The following is a 26,835-nucleotide window of genomic DNA, read 5'->3' on the forward strand; positions in this document are numbered from 1 at the left end:
GAAGACAGACGGAGTTCGTATTTTAATCGGTATGATGCAGTGCAGAACGTGAAGCCATGACAAAACAAGCCTGAGCATGGGCAACACGAAAAAAGCACGAACATATGTGTATGTTTTTTTTTTTTTTTCCTGTTGACCATGCTCAAGCTTGTTTCGTCATAATTTTCGTCCACCAGCTAGCCTGCTTTTACGCTATTTTATCAATCATGAAGGCCAAGCCTTCAGCTCCATGATTTATACCTGTAGCGCATTTCTTATTTGTCGTGTGCTACAGAACGAAGGCGGCCTTAGTTTATAGAGTTATCCGTAATAAAGTACTCATTTTTTAAAATAGGCATTTGGTGCATTGCTTTCGTACCAAGAGCAATGAAATACATTGCGTATATAGAGGATTTGACTGCATATTTCGAAGATTTTCAGTGCATAGTTGCGTGCATGTTTCCGGAGGTTTTGGTGAATATTTATCTGCGCTCTACTGATCACTCTGGTATTTACGGGAATAAAGAAGCGGTGAGAGCTGCACCGGTTGCCAGCTTCATCGGCCATGGCAATGAAACTCCCCAAATATAATCACTGAAACAAATTTGCAATTCCCGTTGTCAAAACAATCAAGATGGCGGTGTTGCGAAGAGGAGTTGACATGCTGCCCCCCAGATGGAGACGTGTCGCATATACTGCCAGCAGGATGGAACTGCGGTTTTCATTTCCCTTTCGTGTAACTGTCGTACGTATTTTGCTTCTGAAGTGAGCAACATGAGGAACGAAATTGCCAACGTAATTAGCAGACGACAACCAAAAAGGGATGTCGTCAGCTTATACTGAAAGCCAGTGAAATAACATTAAGCGGCAACGCCTCTGCATGCCAACGGGACACGTCGCCGCCTGGGGAGCTTCGTCACAACTGCGCTTCGCAACGCCGCCATCTTCGCTCTTTTGACTATGGGAATCGCACATTTTGCGCTATAACTTTGTGTTGCGGTGCTCAATCACTTCTATATTTGCCATGATTTAAGGTCCATGATTAATGAAGCATGATTTATGAGTTTTATACGTGGGCAACACAATGAGCTACCGGCATTGAGTACGGCATGACGGCGCGGGTAGACTTTTATAGGTTAAGACCCTGTATATCTCAGACATGTTAAAGACCTTGTCACATCAGCAGTGGTGTCAGGATGTTCCCTCTAGATCGATCATGCATGCAGTGGTGGTGGAGCTGCTTACCGTATGTCGGCCACGCTCCGGCTGGCAACTTCACGGCTATCCCAGGTGGATCGTGCGTCCTTGGACGACTTTATAGGGACCTGTGCCGACATTTGTCTTACAGGGGCTGCGACAGGTCATCCCAGGTTATGTCAGATAAACGTATCAGACGGTTCTTTCCACCGATATGAACCTGCAGTGAAAGTTTCACAGCGAATAGGGTAATAGAAGCGAAGAAAATGGACGCCGCTAATACCGAAACTAATGCGGCTCTGACATCACAGCCCTCGCCGCCGTCAGTGAGGCAACTCATGAGAAGTCACGTGCTTACACCTGCCAATGGGAATGGGCGCAGCTTTGAGCTCTGTGACGTCTGAACTTCGCTTGGGAGTGTGTTCGAGGACCTGTTTCTCGCTAAGTACGACACGTAGAAGAATAAATCTTTTTTTTCCTCAGTATTCTGGCATGCAATACAATGCGTCGATGATGTAATGAACCACGTGTATGAAATTGTCCCAACCCCTCTAAAGTCGTCTGAAGGAAACCTGGGGAAAACCCCTAGACAGCACAGCCGGCGCACGGATTCGAACCCTGGGCACCCAGTTCATGCAGCACCGTTGTCCTTCGGTCTACCAAATCGGCTTCCCAGACACTCTGTAGATTTGATACAGAGGCTTTGTGTCCGAGTGACCTTCACCCAACTCTTTGTAACACCGACGTCAGGGTATGCTCTAGCTGTGCTGTGTAGGCAGATCCCTAGCAGGTGATCATGAACTGTGATCTCTATTCTAATGCTATATGATGCAGAATATCAAGCACCGTTTTCTTTCCTAAAGACACGTTGGTCTCTTCTATACACGCTAAACTCAACTTGTATCAATACGTTTATGTTTTGTGAAAAGACATTACCTGGAGGGATTCACGCGGTGAGTGTTGGGTTGGTGCTACGAATATAGGTATGCGCGGGTGCGGTTACGTATGGATTCGCGTTGTTATCTCAGTGACATCCAGGTTCGCGGATTGAAATAAAACGTCTGATAACCGCGCGGATAAAACAGCGCGAGCGCCTGTACGGTGCTCGCGGGTATCCACAAATAAGCATTACGTCCGTTAGGGGGAACCATAACTGAGAGCACGCATGCACTGAATACAAAATGGCGTCGAACGTGTGTCATTCCTTACATGACTGTTCCTTGACAACTGTTGATGACATAATGTTCCTGAGAGAGTTTGTACGCTGAAACGCAGAAGCATTTGTGATTCGTGATTGGAATTTCTCCCTACAAATGCAAAGACCGCTGATGTGCGGATATACTCAATATCCGCCCGGATGCGCGGATACGCGCTTACCATTACATACGCGGATACTGTGCGCATGTGGATATTGTCAATCTTACCCCGGTCACTCCTAGCTATGGATGTTACGCGACATGCGAAACATTTTCGCGAATTCCGAGTACTCTGCCGGAAACGGTTCTCATGATTCCTGCACCAGGGGCGGTGTCACTACGTAAAAATAGCCTGCCGTGACTGCCGCATACATCCCTTCGCAGGGGGCTTACGTCATCAATGTCCAGTCCTCTCAGCCAATTGTGGATGATCTTGAGCACACACACCCCACGTGGGTGGGACACGTGGGACCACGTGGGTGCATTGCTCCGCTTTCGACAACAACGACGTCGTATACCTGCCGTCGAAATGAGTAGAGATATAGCGAAACGCAAATTATCAGCAATGGAGGAACAGATTATGCGACACCCACAGCGTCTAGGAATCGTTCCGTACTCAGTAGCTCCTAAAAGGCCACAGAAAGAGACATTTTCTGAAGAAGGAGAAGGAGCTCAGAGAGGAAAACGTGCTCAGGTAACCATGCTGAGAATCAACGGCTACATTACACTTCTGGTAGGATTCTCTGTCAACAATTAGACACGATCTTAGCTCCAGGTCAAATCAAAGCAGATTTCATTGCGAAGTTTGCAAGCTTGCTTGCAAATTTTGCAATTTGCTCGCCAAAGACCGTCTGCGAATCGAGAATATCCTCTGTGTACGATGTCAGGGTCAGTTCGCTTCGCTGGCTGGTCGTAGCAGCCGCCGTTCGCGGCCGTGGTTAATTGAGAATATTTTCGCTATTTGAACGACTTTCAACTTCATATTTCGCAGGGTGAATGTTTTAATACAGAGGAACAAATTGAAAATGACCGTAGGCTTGTCAAATATCCTTTCATGGTCCCTTTAATAAGGTCTTGGATCATTATTCACCCATCATTTCATGTCACATATTTGCTCATTCGTCTTACTTCAGGTATATTTGTTGTTGTTTGTGTCTTTCAAGGAAAGTGAAATTGCAATGAAATGTGACGTGAAATTCAAGAAATTGCAACACCACTAGTGATCATGACTGTATTTTACGTCACGAAAACCGGGGATTTTCTCCAAAAAAAATGCGGGGATTTCGGGACTTGAAGGAAACACTGCAAATCTACTGTTGGTGCAGTCGCGACGCAGAACTGGAGAATATTTCCGATATGTTTAATTTTTAGCACTGACCTGGTTTGAATTATTAAGGATCCTTTGTCCTTAGCTGTCTCTCGAGCACCGTAATTGCGTCCGCATATTTCATTCCTTCCGCAGTGCGCCAGTTAAGCATGGTTCACACTAGTGCGTTCTGCTGCGTGCGGGCGCTGGTTACCGTGGCAACAGATACGTGCGCGACCTCCCGCAGCAGAACGCAAGGAGTTCGCCCGAGCTCAACTTTTTCCGACGCACGCAGCAGTTCGCAAGCGGAGAACGAATCGCGAGGCCGCCTTCCGAGCGTGCGCACTAGGTTTCTCTCTGCGAGACTGTCTTCAACATGGCGGCCACCGGAGTGGAAGGCGTTGAAAATCCCGCTCGGTGCTCATTGGCTTACGGTTTGGTGACGCATGCATTCGGACGCAGGTATGTGAACAGCGGAAGGGATTGCCTACAACGCACGAATACGCACGCAGGCGCCCGCACGCAGCAGAACGCACTAGTGTGAGCCATGCTCCGCTCATTATTTTCTTCTTTCGAGAGTTATCGGTGGCGTCGGGCCGAGCGTGTAGTGCTGTGTACGTGAAGAACAAAAAGAAGCAAAGGAGAAGAAGAATAATGGACGGTTATCGGGGGTGGGGCGGGGGCTGCTTAATTTCTACGATGAACAGACAAACGAAGAAATCGGGCGATTCAACCCACGTGTGGAGTATTGCTTGCTTGCCGAACAATGACTGGAAGATTATAACAGGAGTGGTCTATTACTGAAAACTCTTAGAGCTCTACGATGTGTCTAATTTATTTTCATATGTCGAAGCTTGATTTCATCCCTGGTGCTAGAACGAAATAAATCGATGGGAGCTATTCGGACGACTGCGAATATAAAAATAAGCCTTCCACTTGAGAAGAACACACAAAACAGGCCTCGCCAGTTTTTTTCTATAAAAAGCGTCGCATATTAAAAAATGAATTGATGACTAGAGAGCGGATTTTTGCACTAACAGGGGGCGCTCTTGACCGCATAGCACGCAGTATGCCAATCATCATCGCGGATGATATCGCTCTGGTGGCGGTGGTGCTGGTGAAAGGGCTCGCCGTTGTCGGCCTCAGATAGGTGGGTAACGACGGGTAACTGACGCCCTGGGGGAATGTGCGTCCTGGGCCGACTTCCAAGGGGACTGTGCCGCATTATGAGGCTGTCACGTATTTGCTGTGAGGAGAACCCACGAAATGGCGTGCGTCTGAGGAAAACGCAGGAAAAACCTCAGACGCAGCACAGCCGGCACCGGGATTCGAACCCGGGTACCTCCCAGTCTCTACGTGACATGGCCAGCACGCTAGCCACTGAGCCACGTGTGCCGGTATATCGCTCTGTCTCCCGTTAAGCAGAGCAAGAAGGGACTTCTTTATGTATCAAGTTTCCTTCCAATCGGAAGGTAAAACGATACGATTCTGAAGGTGGTTGGCCTAGAACGATTGATGCGACGAAGCGCGCTACCTGTTAGCGCCTAAAAATCCCCTCTCTAGTGATGACAAAGGTTCTGGGTGACATGTATAGAGACATGGCGTCTTGGGAATTACATACAAACCCACACAGGGATCATCAGCTATGTATGCGCGCTGTCTTGGCTTTATCTCAATCCCTGAATCCCGTTCCGAAATCCCGGGAGTCATAGGGGAAAATAGGGACAGAAAAAATTAATCGGTATTCCGGACACTGCTCACCACTGTTGCAGCACACTCACTCAGTGTTGTACTGTCAAACAACTCAACATTTTACCGATATCCAGCGTTCGAAGCCGTCTCCAGGGATGTGTACGAGACCTGTGAGTGAGTAAGGAGCCAATCCACTTACGTAACGAAATTATGTGATTGCAGTTTATTGCCCATGATTAATTGGTGAAATCTTTCGTTCTCTACCTATAGCAATTCTGCCTGGACTGCTCATGCGGTTTACCAGCGGTGCGGTGCACGTTTCGCTTGAAACCATCTCTCTCCAGTAGGCCGATTCATGAAGCTAAATTAAAGTCGTTGAAATTAACACCAGTCGAAGGACACGACCAATGCGATGCAATGAACGAACGTTAAACTCTTTTGGATGTAGTCATTAGATTCAAACGCGGCGTAGAATACACGGTAGACCGTCTCTGAAAAGCTTCTCGACACTTCTAGTTACCGAAGGGACCTTTGAAATAACCAACTATAATAGTAGGAGTTCGGTTTTCAAGCTCCGCTGTCGCGGTCAACCGTAGTCGTTGGGCCACAGCCAGCGTATCGACCGAAATGGTATTCGATTCCTGTTAATGAACAAAGAGAAGCCGCCTAATTACATAGTGAATCGTAAGTTCGGTCAGTGTTTTCTTTGTGAGAGAAAGAGGGAAGGAGAAACAAAAAGAAGAAAATTGCTCCAGAGCCCCTGAGCTGGGAACTGGTCATTATAATCACTTTCTGGAGATCACTGAGAAGATGTCTGCAGCCCCTGCGTTTTCAGCAACTGCACCGGGTCAATAAGCGCAGCTCGGATTTGACCGGTCCCCTAGTATCGTCTTCATGTCGGGCGATCGACTGTCTAGCCCACCCAACGCAGTCTTCACTGACTGACGGCTAAAAAGAGCCATCTACAGCAGTGACCCTCGACTCATTTTATTCGTGGGAAACCGTGATCGTGCGAGTACGACTTCCACGAACGTACTACCATGCAATGAATGACGCAACTGCGCACAAGTACAAGTAGCAAATTATACATTTTATTTATTTATTTTGTTGTTTAGTTTTAAGTAATTTAAGTCATTTGGCGGGTACATTTAGTTGCTAACAGTACTTCCCCGCAGTGCCTTATTACTGATGCTCGGGAATCTCAAGTCCACCTATATAGGCAGAGGAGTAGCTCTGCGCTTTCGAAGTGCTGGCCATGCTTTCGCAGCACAAGAGAAAAGCAGCAAGAGCCCCACGTGGTGCGGAGGGTTTGTCGGGGTGGCTTGTAGGTTAAGCTTGATGATGGTAAGCTAAACGATGATAAAGGCAGAGCTGCTTGCTCTACCCTTACAAAGAGCCTTAGACGCGGATAATCGATCACGAATCCAGTGCTCATGCCAACAATAAGGTATCGGCCACCATCTATACGCAGTTAAGTTTCACTCGGCGGATGGGGTAACTTCGCCAATAATCCCGGTGCCACCCACCACTTTGGTGGGTAGTTCTCTTGGTCTACCCAAATCCCAGATCAAGAGGTTTAGCACGCCCCTCCCTCTTCTCTGCCACCATCATCTCTCTCCTCCCTCTTTCACCCTGCCCTCTTCTCCTTCCTCTGGGTGCACCGAGCCGCCACTACAGAGCAGGCTGACCGCATCTTCTCCCTACATCCCCCCCCCCCCCAAGTTTCACTCGGGGGTCAGCTCGATGGTGTCATGTTCGCGGAACCCCGGTTGACAGTGTTACGGAGTTTTAGCAGAAATTCAAGGCATTAACTTTTCATGTTCGTGTACACAGCAATTGCTGTACAATTTTGTTTTCGAATATCTTCTAATTCTCCATATCTGCCTTTTCTAAAAGTTTCGTAATGGCACCGCGGAGCAACTGCGGCTACATGCGGTGTACAAATGTGGACAGCAGGAAGGAGTGGGAGGTAGTTGGGTTCGTACGATCAATTGGGTCGATTTTAAGAGGAACTGTGCAGACGTTTTGTATGGAAAATCTGCGGGAAATCTCAAGAAAAACCTTTCAGATATACACATAAAGAGACGATGACGAGATGGGGCTGAAGCCGGCGAGCAGGCTGGTCTCCGCTCCAGTGCCAATGGTATAGAGAATGAAAGATGATGATGAAGATGACAGTTCAGGTGATCAAAGCACGATGGAGAGGCCGAAGAAAAACCTCAGACAGCACAGCGGCTGTGGGATTTGACTCTAGCACCTTCCATCTCAGGCGAGCGCAACCCAGGTAGTTTCACTGGCACGTCAAGGCAGCATCAAAAGGATAAAACTGTGACGACAATTGGTATGCGTACGTCGTTGCCAGGATCCGAATGGCGCCAGAAATACTAATCCGGGTCGCTGTTGTGCGCGACAAATGAGCGGATTGTGTGTTACGTGGGCGTTTGCACTCTGTGCTGTTCTGCTTTGCTGTTTGTTGATGTTGTGAATTTGTCGGGTGTTGCGTCGGAGGATACGTTGCATAGCAATGGTTATTCGACTGCGGGGATATCAATCACTGCACTCTACGAAAAAAGGATGTGAAACGGTGGTAACTTCTATAGCTACCACCTAGGTCAACATAGCGTCTGATAAAGGGTGTAAAAGGGTGGTAAAAGCAATTATCATACATCCAAATTGCAACAAAAAGGCGTACGTCTCCCTCGCTCACCGAATCAGAAGCGGTAACCCTATTATTCTTTGGTAGCAGGTAGAACTTTGCAACATTTTAGGCACAACATGTGCTTTACCTTAACATTACCTCCTAAAAGGTATAACTGCTCCACCTTTTTTTCGAAGAGTGTGGTCAGTCCCCTCGGTCTGATAGCACGTCGCAAGCTTTTCTACTTAAACAGCAGTCAGGTCAGCAACGACAGTATTACTGGAAAACGGGGGTGAAACGAGGGTGAAAAGAGGGCGAAGGGGACACGAGGTTTGGACGTAATCTATCAGACACCACCTGCGTGAGATATACAGAACTACGGATTAAGTTTCTGTCGCCATGACCCGAATAAACGGTCTCTTGTTCTTTAGCAGTTATAAATACATAGGGGACGTGCGCTTCTGTAGGTGGCGCGTCGAACACTGTGGCGACTGCGCCAAAGTGGAAGAATTTTAACTCTCCGGTCGCTCCGTGCATCGCCTTTTCTTCACTACCGACTTCACTGCCATTCAGAAAAAACAGATCAGGGAAGCAAACGAAATGTGGACGATTCTTACGGAGAAAAACGGCCGCTCCATGTTCGTGAGCGTTCGTTTGCGGAAGCGACCGCTTAGCGCCTTTTTTCACCGCTCCGAAACTTTACTGCACGGTCCCTATAGTTAAACAGTCAATGAACAGTTCCTCAATATCCCTGCGGTGACTAATCGGCGTCAGCGCTGGAACCTAATTCTGAAAGTGCATTTGTGAAAAGCATTACGGCAAACAAGAAAACAAACCATCCATATGGCACACTGTTCAGTGTAGAAGGAAACCGCAGTACTTTTTAGAACAGATCATGTTGCAATGACAATTTCGCGAGTTCCAGACCTGCTCAGATAGAGCTCCAATATTTTGACAGTTATGAATTTTAGACTTCACCGGTATACTCCAAATGAAAAAAAAATTAAGAAATGTTAAGGTAATTGAATTTCACCAAGTTTCTTTCATATCTCTCAATGGCGTTTTCAATAAAACAACGATTTACTTCCAAGATAGGGTGCAACTTCTCTTATGTAAGTATATTAAATATATAGGGGCTTGTTTCTTCTTTATTATTCCCAGTATATTCCCTTATTAATGACTGTTTTCTGGAACAGGGCAGAGTTGGGAAAAGGTGCCTAGAAGAACTTCTTGCTGTTCAAAATTTGTCCTTCCGTGTTGTCGATGGTTTGTCATACCACCACACCACGGATGGCCTGTTTGTAAAGCATAATCTTATTCCTATGCCCTGGTTGTATGACTACAAATTATCATTAGCTGATAGGGGTCGCAGTTCTAAATAATATCACAGTATTTCTTGATATAGAAAATTTCGCGCCTGAGGCACATTCCTATCCAACCCTGCGCCTGGAACGATTGATTATTCCAATATGCAGAACAACCTATGGTGAGCAAATGTTAAAACATACTGTTTCAGCACAATTCTTACACTATCTTAAATACAATCACTCCAGAGTTATCACAAGGTTGCAGGCATGCCATTTTAAATTATTTTATTGTCTCAATGCATTTTTTGTCATGATTTTAATTGCCTTTTGCGAATGCTTCAAGTGTGAGATTAATATTTTTCCTTTCGTATAATGATTGGGTGATATGCGAGTTGTTTCTGATAGAAGTCTATCTGATGCTGTAACTGCTCTATGGGACCAGTCACATCGTCAAGCCACATGTAGGGCTTTTTGTTTCCGGTTCTAGCCACCTACGGAAGCTAAAACAAATATTAATAAGAAATATTGCAAAATCACACGTAATATCTAATTGTGTGCTGTGAAGCATCAAAACGAAATGTTCCAGAGTTACTCTTAGTACAAGGAAGCAGACACACTGCTGCAACAAATAATTATAATGATGCTCAGACCGAACTGGCTCTCACGTGGTTCCATGTCATATTATTCAGTTAGGTATACTGGGACCTTTTTGGCAGATGATACCATGGTCATACTTACATACTAGAATATTCAGTCGCTGCCCATTTATCGACTAAATAACTCTAACACGTATTGTGGCGTAACGTATTCGAACGTAAATGTGCGATTCAGGATAGCTTTCAGGTGGATTCAGGTTTGTCGCAACATTCCGCGGTGCTTGGGTAGCGTAAGATGGGAAAGTTCCGGATAGTGCCGCCGCTTCGCAGGCACCTAACTACACTCGCACTGAAGTACTCACCCGAAATTTACGTGCTGAGCTGGATTTCCCTCGAGCAATTCGGCCAGTTGTATGTTGGTGGAAACCACTGGTAGTACAAGCTTTGCGGGTACAAGAAGCACTGCGTCATTAGAGAGTTCTATATGTAACGCACACAATCACCTTGCGTACGCAAAGTAGCTTGTGCAGACTGTGCACGCGCTGTACGCAAAGTCACGCATTGCGCATGCGGAGCGTGCAACTGCTATCTCTTTGCGCGTGCGCAAGCAAATACTGGTTGCGTTGCACGTGCGCAAAGCGATTGAGTACGCAGTACTGAAACTCTCCATTATCTGCGCCTCGTGACCCGTCGTAAGAAACATCATTACTTCGTACGCTTAGAAGTCGGCATCATTCCAAGTTTTATAAGCTGGTAATTCAATACGAATATCATCGGATCCCGATAGATGCCATGCCATCTGTACCTCCCGCGCTTGCGCATAAGGTATGATGTTCCCCTATAGCATTATTTGCTGCGCCCACCGTGGCTGCGCCTGGTGCTTCAAGTAAGCCGATACCGATGCTTCTTGATTAAACAGTGTGTCTTGGACTTGATGGCAGAGTTCCACAGTGGTCACGTCCATATCTGAGACACACCTTCACCTGCCGTTGTGATAACCGATACCAGATTTGAAGGCTTCAGCAGTCATTCTGAGCGCAATGTTCCGTTGCGGCAGAGCTCCATGCAATTATCGCGGCTTCTTGGCACATACAGCCAGTAGAGCAGCCCATTGGGTTCTCTACTGCAACAGCATAGACTGCGATTTGTACACGTGGCACGTACTCATCGTGCACTTCGGTGGTATGTTACACCCCGAACGACGACGCTGTCCAGGGTGGTCACGAGGTCGTATTCCAATGTATGTCTGATCACTGTGGCATCTGAGGAAATGAAAAACCTGGTCATCTCGCTACAGAGGCATATATCGCACGCGAAGTTATCCTTTCATTCTGTTCACAGAATCTCACGCTCGTTTCATTGCTGCGCAACATCAACATTAGCATTACACATGACGTTTGCCGTCGAATGTGGTTCGCGGACAATGGGCCTCACTGGATCAACTCTACTCAGCAGCTGGAATCTGATTTTCTTTCCTCAACCTCAACTCCCGCTCGGCCGAGACGGTCCTGGTGTCCCATTTAGCCGACGTTTGCTTTTCAGGATGGGCATGATGGGCCAATGTGACTCGCGTGTGATGTAGTGGACGACATCGACCACGTCTAACTAGTGTGTCGGCGGTTTACGGTGGTTTAGAGAATGAGTCGAGGTTTATGTTTCACGCATGGATGACCGTCTTGCTTCTCTTGCTCAACTCTGCGGTCTATGAGATGATCCCCGTAATCAAAGACAACCAATCACTAGTCTAGTTGAGTTCCTGAAGCAGTCTGGACCGACTAGCCAACTATGAATAACGAAAGTGAACTGCCTTTTGCGTCGATTCTGTGTAAAAATTTTTCTTTCATTCTTTCCATTTCCGGTGTGCTTTGCACTTATGCATCCCCTTGCAATGGAGCAGGTGGCGCATTTCATGGCTGCCGTACGTCTCTAGCTTGATTTTTTTTTTCCCCCTGAATTCTGAGATTGAGGGTCCACACAAACGACACACACACCGTTTGCGCCGTTTATGTGTCTCCTCAATCTCGGAGTTCCGTTGTGGAACAAACTAACACGCAAAAGAAAACAAAAACGCATACCTTTGCGTACTGGAAGCGGTGCAAGCCTCACCTTCGGCTTCCCTCCAAAACAAACATCAAAGTCAATTCCTAAGCATTTCACGAACTACTAATCGATATTTCCTTCTTCACAACGTTTCAAAGTCTGCGATGCGAGAAAACGGCAATTCGGATTATGCTTCGATGTAATTTTTCTGTTCCTTCTTATGCCACGATACCTTCCACACAGTTTCCTTCAGAGCCGACATGACGAAAGGACCGGTCGAAGTATTTGTTCCCTAAGCACATCTTTTCCTTTTTTTTTCTTTGCACAAAAGGGCAAATGTAACCTGATCGATTACGTTGCTAGACGTGAGAGCAGCGTCATTCTTTTTTATTTTGTTGTTGCTGTTATGTAAACAAAAACAGCAAAGGAACACATGATATCGAGAGCGCCCGTAGGCTATTCTGCGCAGAACAGCTTCCTAATGCGTTCAGCTTCCTTCATAAGTGACGTAATTGGGCACGACAGGTGAATAAGTGCTTCGAAAATCTGATTTTCTTCTTCTTTAATCCTTATACTCCATCAGACGAAAAGCATATTCCAAATTTAGTGGAAGTACGCCGAACTGCATTTCCGAAGGCCAAAAATCTGTATCGATATGGCGTCGCCTTATTTTAAATATTTTGGTTGATAGCTCAATTTTTTAAAAGAAGGGTCTCTGTGCCGACAATTTCAAAGTCAAAGCGGAGCACTGAGGCGTTGCTGTATGAGATGTCGGTCCGAGACTGTGGTTGCGTGAATGACGAGCAGCCGTCCCGTACAAAACCAAAACAGGAATAACTTTATTTCGGCAGCCAGAGTCTTTAAATACTATTATCGCTGATGTGGCAATAACAACGCCACCGGGAATAGAACACAGCGGGTAAGGATAAAGATACGGGAGGCGCGGAACAACATGAGATAAGAGATAACAGTCTTTGCAATATCTATCACACGATCTATAAACAAGACCGCTACAGAGACTGGATCCTACTAAATGTACATGTTTGCTCTTGCAAAGAAGGCACATGCTTAACTGGAAACTTATTTAAGTGGGAAAATGTCATGAAAAATATCCACTTCTCGGACATCAATAACAACAGCGTTCGTTTGATGACATTGATAGTAAGATGATGAACGTCAAGCTCTGCTAGTCGGATAACCGACAGAGTTGCTGTTGAAGTGCGCACCCTGCTTTGACGAGATGCTGACTGTCTGCCACTCGGCGCCTTTACTGTTCCTCCTGTACGATTAATTAGGAATGCAGTTCTTCTCCGCGGAGGTTACGCATCGCTTCATGTTTCACAATTCCACCCGAAACAACATGATTCTCATCACTCGCCGTCGATCTGGAAATGAACCTTGGAGCAGTTGTAGTCTTCGTCCCTCACCATTAGCCTCTTGCCTGTCTCGTCGTGAGTCGGCCCAAGACGCACGATCCCCTCTCCTCCCTTCCCTCAGCGATAGTGGTGACGTTACACGCCTTAACGTGGCCGGCTACGGCAAACAGTCTATCACCACCACCTTGTTGTCCTTGCAGTGACCGGCCAACGTCTTAACTTTCGACCGCCATCATTTCAACATCTGCTATCACATTACGTCACGTCACGTCACGTCGCATCACATCACATCTACCATCCTACCATCTACCATTCTACGACCATCGACACGTGCGACCCTACATGGATGCTACTGAACGGCTCATTTCTCCGTCAACCATCGCAGGAGGGAAGCAACGATGTGCTCGTGTATCAAATGTCACGACCTCGAACCTGCCAAACGATAAGCGTCCAGCGTGACACTACACATTCGGCTCTCGCACATATTAATAAAAATAATACTAACAAATTCTAAACAATGTACTTCATTGTTCACTCGAAATGAGTAGTTTATGGCAACATGCGGTCATGCTAATAACAATCATATTAATTTGGAGTAGATTTACACGTAAGTATGGAAAGTCAGTCACCCTCCTTTCAAAGCTTACCAATCCATCTCGGCTGTGCAGCGAACGGTACTTATGTACTGTGAGCAACGAAATAAGTTCTGGCAAATACCAGTTCAGGAACTGTATTCGTACGCTCTGTAACTGTAATCGGCACGCGCTTCCTTTTTCGGTCGTATTAAACCGATAAAGTGTGACCTTCAAATTCAATTATTTCGCAAAATACTGAAGAGCGAGTCGTAATGTTTTTCATATTAACGCGCAATACTTAACCCTTTTTCAATATAAATTCATGATAGTCACGATTGTTCGCACAAACTCGGAAACACACCGCAACCCTCAAAGTGTCTACGGACACTAAAAGGTCGGAATAAGCGGTCGTCGAAAAAGGCAGCGAGCGGAGGAAATCGAATACGCACCTCTTGATTACGGGTTTTGATTATGGTAGTTGCGTAACTCGGTAATATAACTGCACTATTTGCACTGCCGCTTCATCTGCCATATGATATGCCTTAGAGCAAGTTCAACAAGATTGACAATGGAGATAAGCACGCGAATTTTCAAGGATCATACACCCAAGAAGCACAATGTACTGAAAGTCGAGTGCAATAGGGGTGGCCGGTATGTGTTTCATCAATGTTCTTTAGTTTCACAAGTCTGTTCAAGGCCTTCCACCTACCCGTTCACCCCTATTGCACTCGACTTTCAGTACATTGTGCTGCTTGGGCAGGGTGTGTATACTCAAACGGACGCGTTTTTGAAAACGGACTTTCTTGTGCTTTTGTGCGTTGTTCGAACCTTGTATTTTTTTTATAGTTCAGAAGACGAATAAAATAAGACATGCGTGTATAGCATGCCGAATGTTGGATTCAATCCTTTTCATGAGACGTACTTGAAAACCCATCTCACGTTCTCACGTCTCATCCACCGGTGAGAAAGGAGCCCACGTAGTGACCACTGTTAGAATAAAACTCTGCGATGTCGTGATATAAATAATGGATGTACACGACAAGACTGGTTTTGCACAGTTGGTTTACAATGACAACGACAGCTGCAATGGTCATTGCCGTACGAAATATTCTGAGCAGCCTGGAGCGACTTTGCTATCTCGTGTCCGCGACTATAGGCATCGGGATGAAATGGCGCATACCCGCGGTTGCAAATAATGGTGCCGTGATGTTACACGTATGGTTTGTCTGCCTATAATATGGCGACATGTCGCACGTGCTGCAGGGTAGGACAGCGGATAATTTTGACCACGTGGGGCCCTATACTCGTCAAAGCAATCGACCTCGATAACTTTGTGTCTTGCCATGTCATTGGTCGTTTCGTGAAGAAGTCGTGAAGAACAGAAATGAATGTCACGCGTTATCAAGAGATAGTCGAGCTCTTGGTCCTACAATCTTCGTGATAAATATAGAGCGGATTTTTAGGCGCTAACAGGGGGCGCTCTTGACCGCATAGCACGCCGTATGCGAATCCACATCGCGAATGATATCGCGCTAAGCTCCCGCGATAAGCTGAGAAAGAAGGGCGCACAGCTCTTTATGTGTCAACTTTCCTTCCAATCGGACGATAAAACGATGCGGTTCTGAAGGTTGATTGGCCTAGAACGATTTATGCAGAGCCGTTTATAGGGAGAATTTGGCCATTAGGAGGAGCTTAACTTGAACCGCGTCATGCGACGTCACGGCTAAGTGACCTCCCTCTCCGTGCTCTATTGTTGTCCCGTCGTCAACCGGTCGCCGACCCCATATTGATGCTGATCATTGTTTACAATCCAAGGAGAGAGACACGTGCGTACTTCTTGCTTCGAGAGCCTTTCGTCCTTGAACTCTTTGAGTTCGGCAACAAAGCCCCCCTTATCACTGGCGCCAGTGGGTCACAAGCCCGTTGTCCCTGTAGATTACATTCAACGCGACCACGAACCTGTCGACCAGCTGGCAGACAGCATCAATATGGCGCGGACTAGACGGCTGATAAGCGGAATCCGCTCGGATTCAGGCTTTTTGGGCGGCGCAACGACGACTCTGACGTCAAAATAAGCTCCTCCCATGAGGCGGCAAAATATCAAAAAATGGCCAAACTCTCCCTATAAATGGCTCTGGATTTATGCGACGAAGCGCGCCACCTGTTAGTGCCTAAAAATCCACTTTCTAGTGAGAAAGTAGATAAAGCATAAAGAGTGCAGGATCAAGTGCTCAACTACTGGTTGCGGGCACGTGGCATTCACCTCTGTTCTTCACGAAACGGCCAATGACAGGCGAGACACAAATTGACGAGAATAGACCCCTGGGGTTCTCTTGACGTGCTCCGGGAGTCTCCGACACACGGGTGATGATGACGATGATGATTCGGGTTTTTATAGCGCACGGACAAATAAGGTCATAGTCCGACACACGATGCTGGAAGAAAGTTTTACGTCTCCGACAACGTTATCGTCCTCGGCCAGGTTTGAACCCGCGATCTTGAGCTCAGCAAGCCAACACGTTACCGTCTGAGCTACCGAGGAGGGCACCGCGGTTGCACCGACGTTGGGACATGATTAACCGTTGGCACTGGCGGGCGACCGACATCCAAGTTGTCTGTCCATTTCTACCCGTGCGATATCTCAACAAGTGCTTCCAGCAGCATCCCGAGCAGCACGCCAATATTGATCCAATATTGGACCCATATGGGCTGGTCATATTTGCAAGCCCATTTTGCCCATATTGCGCCAATATTTTCGTGATAACGTCAACGGGGAGTCCGTGTAATAATAAAGCATTCTCCGGTTTAATATCCACCACTGATATTAACTTCTCTCTACTTTTTGCCGTTTCATTTCTGCAGATCTTGTTATTGATCCACGTTGCATAGCATTAGAAAAACAACACCGCATCGCCGCAAAAACAAAGAACAGGTGCTATGTCCGTCTTCGTCGCCAACTGTAGGATGGGACAAACGAAAGCTTGCCCACATCACAATTCAAAAATAGTACTGCTCACGCCCTAAAAACGAAGAGTAGGATCAACTACTGCTAGGTAGACCTGTGGGACGCCGTGCCGCGCTGCCGCCATTTCTCCGCGCGCATTAACCGCCGCTGGCGCCACCCCGGCGCGCCGACATCCCGCTTGCGTTCCGTATTCCGATCGGTTCCGCTGCGGAGCGGGAAGCTCGAAGCGGTTTCGCGCACTTCTGCCGGTCTTGGCCTCGCGAGTATTGAGCTGTCATGGCATCAGAGACTGGATCTCCGTGATGTGATGTGATGTGAATAAAGAAAAAAATGGGGATGTGAGTTTCGACGAAGTCAAACTGGCTACCCCAGTACACTTAATACAGAAAGTTCAATCCGATGATGAGATGATGAAAACGCAAAAGGATGATGTCCAGAGACGAACAGAGATGATAATGGAGTTCAACATGTAGGTCAAAAGTTCAAGAGCTGCGCCCAAGTTAGAGTAAAGTGGCGGAATCACCGGGGGCACACACAGGACACATCACACATTGACCGTGTCATAGGATGTCCATAAGCCCGGTTGCATGCAAAAAGTCTTCAAGTGCCCTTAGCGCCTTGTCGGACGAAGGAGGACCTAATAGTTTCGTGATGTCGAAGGCTCGGGAGTCCAAACGAAAGAGGCTTGTCTCTAATGCCCTTCGAGCATCGACGTACTTCTGACACCTGAGAAGGATGTGTTCTACATCCTCTACAACGCCACACTCACTACAGTTCGGAGACTCTCGCTTTCCGATTTTGAAGAGGAGACGTGCGCTGTACGGTACATTGAGCCGTAGCCAATGTAGGACAGTTGTCGTTTGTCGCGTAAAGGAAGGTGGTACTCGAAAGCGTAACCCTGGGTCGACCTTGTATAGAAGCGAATCCCGAGCCGATCCTGTTAACCAGGAGGTATTGCACATTCGTTGTTTGAACTCGTTCAGCATTCGCCCCGCGTGACCCTTGGTGAAATAAATGGGCAACACCTGCGCGCGCCTTAGTTGAAGAGCCCGGCGTGCAGCAGCGTCCACAGCCTCGTTACCTGCAATGCCACAGTGGCTAGGGATCCACTGCATTTGGATGTCATGACCTTTTAAAACTGCTGCATGGTGTGCGTGTAAGACATCTTGTGCTGCTGTCGCCAGAGATCCCGTAGTAAACATGGTAGCTAGGGTCTGTAACGCACATTTTGAGTCGCTATAGATGGTCCAGCGAGCAGCTGAAGATTGTGAGTTGATGAAACTTATTGCCAAGAGGACTCCATAAAGTTCAGCGGCCGTTGCAGAGGTGACGTAAGACAGCCGCACCGCTCTCTCAATATTCGCCTCCGGGATAACAAATGCACACGAGGAGCCGGATGCTGTCGTAGAGGCTCCGTGAAAATCTGCATCCTGCCTGCGGAGCTGTTTAGTAGCTCAAGACTGAACTTGCGAAGAACATGCGTTGGTATATCCTTCTTTCCCGGGAGTCCAGGCACACTAGTTCTTACGTCAGGAGGCTGCAGGCCCCATGTTGGGATATCTGGTAATGCATGTGGCTTGTGTCTCGGAATAAGACCACGTTGTGTCTGGATAGCTTGGGTAAAAGAAGAGTGGTGACGACTCATAATGGCTCGAAGCTGAGGATGGCGATGGTGACGCGTTGCCAGCCGCACGTAGTGGCGGAACGTTTCTTGCATCCTGAGAGCTGATACAGGTGGTTCCCGTGCTTCTGCCATGGCTAAAGCGTTTGACGTTGCTCGAGGAAGGCCAAGACAGAGTTCGACGCCCTTTGCTAGGATAGACTCTAACACCTTCTCTGTGGTAACAGGGAGGTTGTGTAGCAAGGGAATGTGATGCGCAACCATCTGACTTATAAGAGATCGGTGAACGCTGAGCATTGCCCGAGGAGATGTGCCCCACCGGGAACTGCATAAGTAACGAAGAACATTAAGACGACTCTCAGCTCTTGCTTTTAGACAGCGCACCTCCGCTACCCATGACAAACTCCGGTCGAGAGCAACGCCGAGAAAGCGGTGATGTGGCACACGACGTACCTGATGATGACTGGATCTCCGTATTTGAAGCCCGTGGCGTTGTTCTCTGTTGATAGGAACTCAAATGCATTTAGCGCGGTGTGGCGTTACTTTGGCACCTTAGTTTTGCAAGACGGTGACAAGAAGCGGAAGATTGGCTCTGATTTGTTCTGCGAGGAGTGCCTGACAAACGCAAAAGAGAAGGATGGAGATAAGCCCTTCGATAAGTGAGTATGTTGGTACATGAAAATCTTCTCACCGTTGCTGAACGAATGCAAAACATTGGTAAAGGCACACAGCCTGTGTGCCTTTGCCTCAGGCACACCCCTAGCACCGGCCCTGCTCGTAGGCCACTAGCGCTTGTGTACGCTTGTGGACGGCTTACGCGTTTACGCCCTCGCGCCGCTGACGCCGCCACCGCCGGTGGCGAAACCGGCTCTACGCCGCCGCCGGTCAAAGTGACATCAAGGGGATGAAACTCGCGAGTTCCTTTGCGGACTAAAGTGAGGCGCTGCGAGCCTTTCGCGTCATCAAACGTCATGAAACGTCAAAATTTTTACGTCCAAGCGCGAGTTCTCTACCGAAGCATCCCATTGGCTCCTGCGGCCGCTCCCCTGGTACGCGAGTGCTCATTGGTCAGTTTGAAATTTTAACCTTTCCGTGGCGCGCGTAAGCCGGCACCGCCGTGTCTGGGGAGCCGGAGGAGCTCGCCGTAAAGTTTCGAAATATGGTGCAGCGGGGACGCACGCAAAGCATCTTTGCCGGTACCGCTTTGGATGGTTTTTAGTGCCCGTCGATACCGACTCTGCAAAACTCGAATCCTCTTGGATACTCCTGCAAGTAAATTCAGTGATAGATAAGTGGAAGGCAGGTCTGCTTCGCTTGCTTGGCGCGACAACGATTCAAGAAGGATCAATACTGTGTTTTTCCACTCGATGGCAGGTAAGTCAGTTCCTATTTCATTCTGCCGCTTAGCGTAGCATAGCATAGCGCCGCACCTGTGGCGTATACGCAACATTTCGGCCGGTAGAATTTTTAGTTTTCACGTTTTCTGATCCTTGTTCAGGTCTTTCTTGCTCAGGTATCAACTAGGTACTGCTCTACTCATGTCTGCTTCAGAAATGCATCTGCATGGACGCAATCGAATGGATATACCACTCTGAGTGGTTGGAACATCATCTTTCGGCTTAGCAGCTGCACAGGTTCCTTTGTGACGGGTCAACCTTGACATGTGACACTACACAAGCAGCAAAGGGATGTGGACATGTTTTCTGTCATGCTGGATTTGTGAATGTGTGTGCCTGTGCAGTGAATTTACTGATCTACTGTGAAATCTTCCACGTGAGACATATCAGTTAACAGTGAATGCGAAGTTGCTCTGGCATATTACTCGAACTTCAGAAACAATGTTCATGTGAATTTGTGTTTGGCGCAGATACAGAAGACTGCATATGTGTGATTTGGAAATACCAATCCCGAAAAATAAAGCACCTTGTGCAACAGAAAGTGCCAACGCTTCCGCGTTTTATTTATTTCACTGGATGCGAACGAAAATCCAGAACCGCCAAAGCGGGGGAGAGAACAGAGGGGAAAGGGAAAAAGAACGCCCCGGCAGCGTCGCTTTACGTCACCTGTCACCCAGGGAGACAAAATAAAACAAAGCCAAAAACTACTCTACCGAGGCCCAACGATTGGCCCGATGTCAGAGGTCATGTGAGTTTTTCCCAACAATAGAAATATACTACACGTTCATTCCCCTGGTGGCATCGGCGCACAGGTCTAGTGCTAGGCAGGCACTCCAACGAAACTGCCAATGCCAAACATCCCTCAGGAGCCTTCATTGGAATCGCAATAGTATGTGCACCAAAATATATATTATGGAAATAATATTTCGAACACGCTCCGAGAGTACAAAGGAGCGAAGCAGTTTCATGACGGTGACGGACATACGCCTGACAGCAACTGACACTGCCTGCAGTAAATTGAAAGCACCTAGCTTTACAGAGGAGCCATCTCTTCCTATCAAACATTGTGTTTTTTACTTGACCTGCCGCAATTCCGTTATCATTAGAGGAACCAGCGACATCCTAGACCGTACGAAACGTCCGATCCGACTGTCGCGCATGCGCATTAGTTGCAGGACGTGTGATTTCGCTCAAACGACCACGCTCGCTCTCAGTCGGTTCGACCGATTGGCATTGGCATCGCGAAGCGAGATGGCGGCTGCTTCCAGAAAGTGGAAAGTCGAGGTGTTGATTTCTAGTGAATGTTACAATGGGACTGCCACGTATGTTGACTGTTTCGAACAATGTGTATCATCTGCAGGAAGTTGTTCGATGTAACGACGTATTGAATTGGGCATTTCTGTCCTTCAACGTCCAATCTTGCCGTGCTGCTTGGCCATTTGTGCAACACGGGTACGTACCATTTTCTGCATTTTCAGGCAATATGGGGCACATATTGCCAGGATTTTCCCAATATAGACTGAAACTGGGCAATATGGGGCCCATATTGCCCAGTTTCAGCCAATATGGGGGAAATCTCAGCGAAACGGGTCCCGTATCGCCAATGACCCGCCATTATGGGCCCAATATTGTGTGCTGCTTGGAATGTTGCGTACAGTCTTACCAGTACAGAACCACCAAATCTTGCTCGAACGCACTCAGGTCGTCTTCTGGTATTTCTCCGGACGTTGCCCTTGCGTCGGCCAGAGTAGCCCTGTAATTATTAATATCACGAAAAGTACGCTTGGGGACCAGTAGTAACACCATAAAATATATGCTACGTGGTATGCTACTTTTTGGTCGCCGTAATCAGTGCTGCGGTACGTCCGTGTTTGATACACCGTTCACGGCATCTTACAACAATACAACATCTTAGGAAGATGAGTACACAATCTTCTGTGGCTCATCTCATAGAGTCAACAATACAACAACAATACAACATCGCGTCTTCAATGTGGTGGTGGTGGTGGTGGTGGCGGCGGCGGGAGCGGTGAAAGGGCTCGCCGTTGTAGGCCTCACAGAGGTGGGCAACGTCACGACTTACACCCTGGGGGAATGTGCATCTTGGGCCGGCTTCAGAGGGAACTGTGCCGACATATGTCTGAAAGCGTCTGAGGAAAACCCAAGAAATACCCCAGACAGCACAGCCGGCACTGGGGTTCGAACCCGGGTACGTCCCAGTCTCGACGTGATATGCTCGCCAGCTGGCGTTGCTCAGTGGTTAGCGTGCTGGCCATATCGCGTCTTCCATATGGATGCCGTTTGGGCATTCACAGTTTGGTGCCTCCCAAGCAGCACAAAGGACCGGGGCGAAGCCGGTCCAGCATCGGGAAAGAATCCTACAAAGTCGGGGGCATGCCACCAGCCGATACCGGTCCTTCCTCCAGTTTGCAACACCGGGATGATTAAGGACCGACATCGGCAGCAAGTATTCGGTCCCAGCAGGTCCCCGGCGGATCCCCGATAATGCTGGCAGGGGCTCCCCCCATGCATATTTACCCCCCCCATGCATATTTTGGCATTAATATGCTTATTTTTAATAATTACAATAATTTTGAGTGTAAACAGTGTGTGTAGAGCCCAACATTTTATTTTCGGAGAGGAAATAGACTGACACAACACTTGGAGCACCTCAATAGACTAAATGACGAGTGGTGTACACTAAGCAGTCTGCCTGCATCATCCAATGCATGCCAATTGTGTCTGAAATGAAAAACAAAAAAAGAGGGGTATACAGAAATATGCAGCATGTCCGCATAACTACTGTCATTGCCAATGTAGCCTGAAAAGAAAAGGGTGGAAATGGTCTACCGTAATATCCAGCCTGCCTGCGTAACCACTGGCCCTTCAATGGTGTCTCAAAAGGGGGGGGGGAACGTACACAGTAAGAGGTGGTCTCTGAAAGGAAACAAAAAAGGTATGCAGTAGTAGGCAGTCTGCCTAACCACTTGCACTTCGGCAATGGCCCTGGAAGAAATGAACGGCTTGTAGCATTAATATTAGACGTAACGGTAAAATTGCTGCATGGTGGGAAATGGTATACAGTAATATGCAGCCTGCCTGCGTAACCACTCGCACGTCAACAGTGTCTCAAAAGAAAGAAAAAGTATACAGCAAGAGGCGGTCTGCCTGTCCAAGTGGTGGTGCCTCAAAGAAAACGAAGTTATGCAGTAATAGGCAGTCTGCCTATCTGCTCACGCTTCAGTACTGCCCAGACACAAAAATGAATGGCATGTAACATTAGACGTAACGAAACAATTGCTGCACTTCAGCACAAAATAGTATGTGCACGGTACGTGGAATGAGCTTTATCAAAAATGGTAAAATGCACAGCGTAGGGATTACGAAACTCAAGAGTTACCAAGAGAAAATTTAAATTATGAAAAAATGACAAAGCCAACGACTGGGAGAAATGCAAGTCCAGGAAAGAGAAAATAGTTCACATCCAGCGCCTTTGGTGCAAATGACTAGCAATTACTACAACGAAAACTGTAAAAAATGACAGCTGACCGGGACTAGAGCTGACAGTCAATGGTGTGCGCATATTCAGCGTTCCTTCACAAAAACGTCAATAAGCAAAAAAAAAACATGGTCAAGGAGAAGCATCCCTATTGAAAAAAAAAGCGACATCAGGTCTGATGTTAACATCACAGCTGCTCTGATGATGTTAACATCAGAGCTGCGCTGGCTGATGCTCACATCAGAGCTGTCTTGATGCTGATGTTGACATGAGAGCTGCATTGATGCTGGTTATGGCAATCTTGAAAATGCTGCAGTCTTGGTTTACTGAAATGTTCTGCAAAGAAAGCCCCTCATGCCTGCGGTATATGAGTACCGACAAGAACCCTCACGAAACAGGAGATAGCAGCGAATCACTTCACCAGAACAATTCACCACTCCGGAGTACGTACCTTTTAACGCATATCCATTTATCATCAACATACCTAAGCGTTGAACTCACGGGGGCACAAAAACTGGTAATGATCGAACGGTGAACAACAGCGCAAAAGAGCACACCTAGGTCCTCATTTCCGGTCCAACTTGTCCTTCTTCCGAAAAAGCACTTCTAAGCGTTGTCATGGCCAGCAAGAGTCCCCACTGCATTTGAACACGGTGCTTGAGTTTCTCTTGCTGAAGGCCGCTGCGTCATACACGCTGAACCTGCAAGAAATATCGTTCCAGAAAATACGATGGCAGGACACCTATATGTAGAGCAGTGTAGAGACATATGACATACCGTCTGCACAAAGTACACAGTCGACTTCACTTGGCGTTCTATCTCCCTGTCGTTGCGCAGATCCCTGCAAATAGAGTAAAACGAACAATGAGAATGCATGGCGCAGTCGAACATATTACTTCAGAGTTATATTAATTACACACCTGAAACGGCAATAATCCTGAAGGCGAAGAACGATTTGGCTTCACATGCAAGGTAGCGTCTTCACTCTTTGACATGTCAAACGAGACCGACTGGTTTGCTCGCGGTTAGAAGAAACGCTTCCACTTACAGACAGTTGCAATATCAGACGGGTTGCAAGAACGACAGCACCAGGTGAGAACAACAATACAAAGCCTCTAAAACGCTTTAGACTTGCTGGAACGCTCGCAATTACGTGAACTACACGCGGCGACGAGAAACGACCGTTACAGCAGCCAAAGCGAAGCCAACAAGAACAGCGCATGCGCGACAGGCAGCGCGCAGCGCTGGCTGGTGGCATGGAAGACAAGCGACGACGCGCGAGCGAGCGCGGGTGAGCCTGTGTTGAAATGGGCATGGAGCCAACATCTCCGCGCAATGGCTTGGCGGACGAAATATGACGACGGGTAGAATCGTACTACCTCTTGAGATTGTGGCCGTTCCAGGATCTTTCAGAAATGCTGCTGTTTTCATAAGAATCCCTGAATGTTGTGTTTGAAGCAAAATTGCAACATGAGATTGGCCAAAGCTAAGGTATTAGTTAGTTATGATTGTGAACAGATCGGCAGTGCAACCTGACAGTGAGAGATCAATAGAATCAAAAACAACAAAACACTCACTGTTTTGCCGACCCTTTCTCTAGTGTTCTTTCTTTCTTTCTTTTTTTTTGTTTGTTATAATGAAGGAAAGCAAGGTTAAATGCTACATTTTTCTTGACTGTGTGCGATGGTGTACATCGCAGGTTCCTCATGTGCCATGAATCTACTTAAAAGCTGCTGATGGTGGCAGGGATTCACATTTATAACAGTGACCAGAATGCGGCAGGAGTACTTTTGAGGCACTCTGGCCACGTTGACCACAAAACGGCGTTCCATACTCCCTCCGAACCAAACTTTGCAAAACTTGTTGCTCAGAAACATTAAGAACACACACGCCGGCCATTTGCACCCAGCAATGACAACCAAAACAAAGATGATGGCGATGGCAGTCGCGGTAGCCCAAATGCAGGGAGCTCCAGCGTAGTCTTTGCGGGTTTCGGTGCAGCGGTTTTCGTCCGATCAGTTCGACTTGCTAAAGCTCTCTTCGTTTCGTTTCACGTGAGTTTTTCGATTCGGGAGATTCGGTCGTTTCGTTCGGGCGTGGCCGACTCTTCCCGAGTATCTTGTACTTGCGTGCTTTGCAGTGAGGCTCCATTAATACTTCTGTTCAGGGTGCTGCGTGTGCATGTTTTCCGTCATACAACACAACACAACACAACACATGAAGTGAACTGCAGCCCAATGTTTGAAAGAGTTACCTCATACCAGACAGCCAAATTCCTTCCTGAAGGGATGCTTCACTGTCTCGTACAGCTTGGGACAAAAGTTTCTGAAACACGGGTGTTTTGTATTTCACTTCTCTACGCCTCCCCTGCGGCCTAAGGGGAACACTTGTTGAACAGAATCCCCAAGGATTCTGCTCAACAAGCATTTCCCAAAGGTGGCTGGGAAAAGTCCAATACAGAAAACCCGTGTTTCAGAAACTTTGTCTCGAGCTGTACCATCCGATCACGTGTTACCGAATCTGCATAAACATCGGGAGACGAGCGGGAAGAAATACTTAGCCAGTACACCACAGCAGATCGGGACGTTAACGGGGATCCATCGGGAAAGAATCCTGGCCGGGACGCAAACGGGAATCTATCGGGAAAGAATTCTGACCGGGACACGAACGGGGATCTATCGGGAAATAATTTTATGTAGTTTCCCTCTCCCTCAATTCTTCCCCCTCACATAGTCGGGAAGCAGTCGGGCTCGTGACGGCGATATCGGCCACCTCGAACCCATCATCCCCGTTACGTTCCCAGCCGAATCCCAGTCCTTTGTGCTGCTTGGGCTGTATTTGTCTATTGGGTGATAGTATATTATCTTCACGCGGTAGGAACAGCCTTTGAACGATGCGCGCGTAAATGAGGTGAAGCAGAAGTCCATCAGTTCGAAAATTAACGCGTAGCCGTCTTCACATTTTGCTCGCATTTCTTCAACGAACCGACATCACCACGCGGGAAAAATAGCACTTCTGATACAGGCATCGCAGCCATTTTCCGCACTCCTATGGTCACATCCGGACCGCATGGCGATTTGTTTACCTCTTACAGCTAGCCACGACTCCTCCGACCAATCAGAAGTGACCTAGAAACGTCACTGCCATGTTGCGTGACCCAGCGAAAACAAGTCGCTGGATGAGGTCGTTCATACAACAGCTGTCGAGTAAAACCAGTCAGGCAGCTTATCCGGCAGCTTTCCCAAAGGCCCGTTTCACACGTTTCACACCGTTTCCTTCAAAAATTGAACCGAAGGGCAATCGAGCCTCGCAGGTTCCAGTGGGCTTCGTGAAAGACGTTATTGTGAAACCGGCCTGAGTTTCAGTCGAGTGTTCCGCGACCTTGGGAGTCTCCGTCGATTTGTCATGTAAACCCTCGCCATTCGACCTTGACGTTGGGAGCACATTCCAG

General features: G+C 47.6%; 1 long non-coding RNA gene across 3 annotated transcripts; it reads right to left on the reverse strand.

Annotated features, from left to right (window-relative positions):
* Positions 1–22,570: 22,570 nt before the first annotated feature.
* Positions 22,571–26,187, reverse strand: LOC135386024 (uncharacterized). 3 transcript variants are annotated; one of them, XR_010420562.1, is made up of 5 exons: positions 24,305–26,187; positions 24,162–24,225; positions 23,624–24,085; positions 22,736–22,822; positions 22,571–22,627 (listed from the first exon to the last, which is right to left on the reverse strand). It is a non-coding gene; the product is annotated as an uncharacterized LOC135386024 (long non-coding RNA). The 3 variants fall into 3 exon arrangements; XR_010420560.1 differs by having other exon boundaries at positions 22,736–24,085; positions 24,305–26,184; XR_010420561.1 differs by having other exon boundaries at positions 22,577–22,822; positions 24,305–26,183.
* Positions 26,188–26,835: the final 648 nt, after the last annotated feature.

Source organism: Ornithodoros turicata, chromosome 2 (assembly GCF_037126465.1).
Source record: "Ornithodoros turicata isolate Travis chromosome 2, ASM3712646v1, whole genome shotgun sequence".
In the NCBI taxonomy this organism is placed as follows: domain Eukaryota; kingdom Metazoa; phylum Arthropoda; class Arachnida; order Ixodida; family Argasidae; genus Ornithodoros; species Ornithodoros turicata.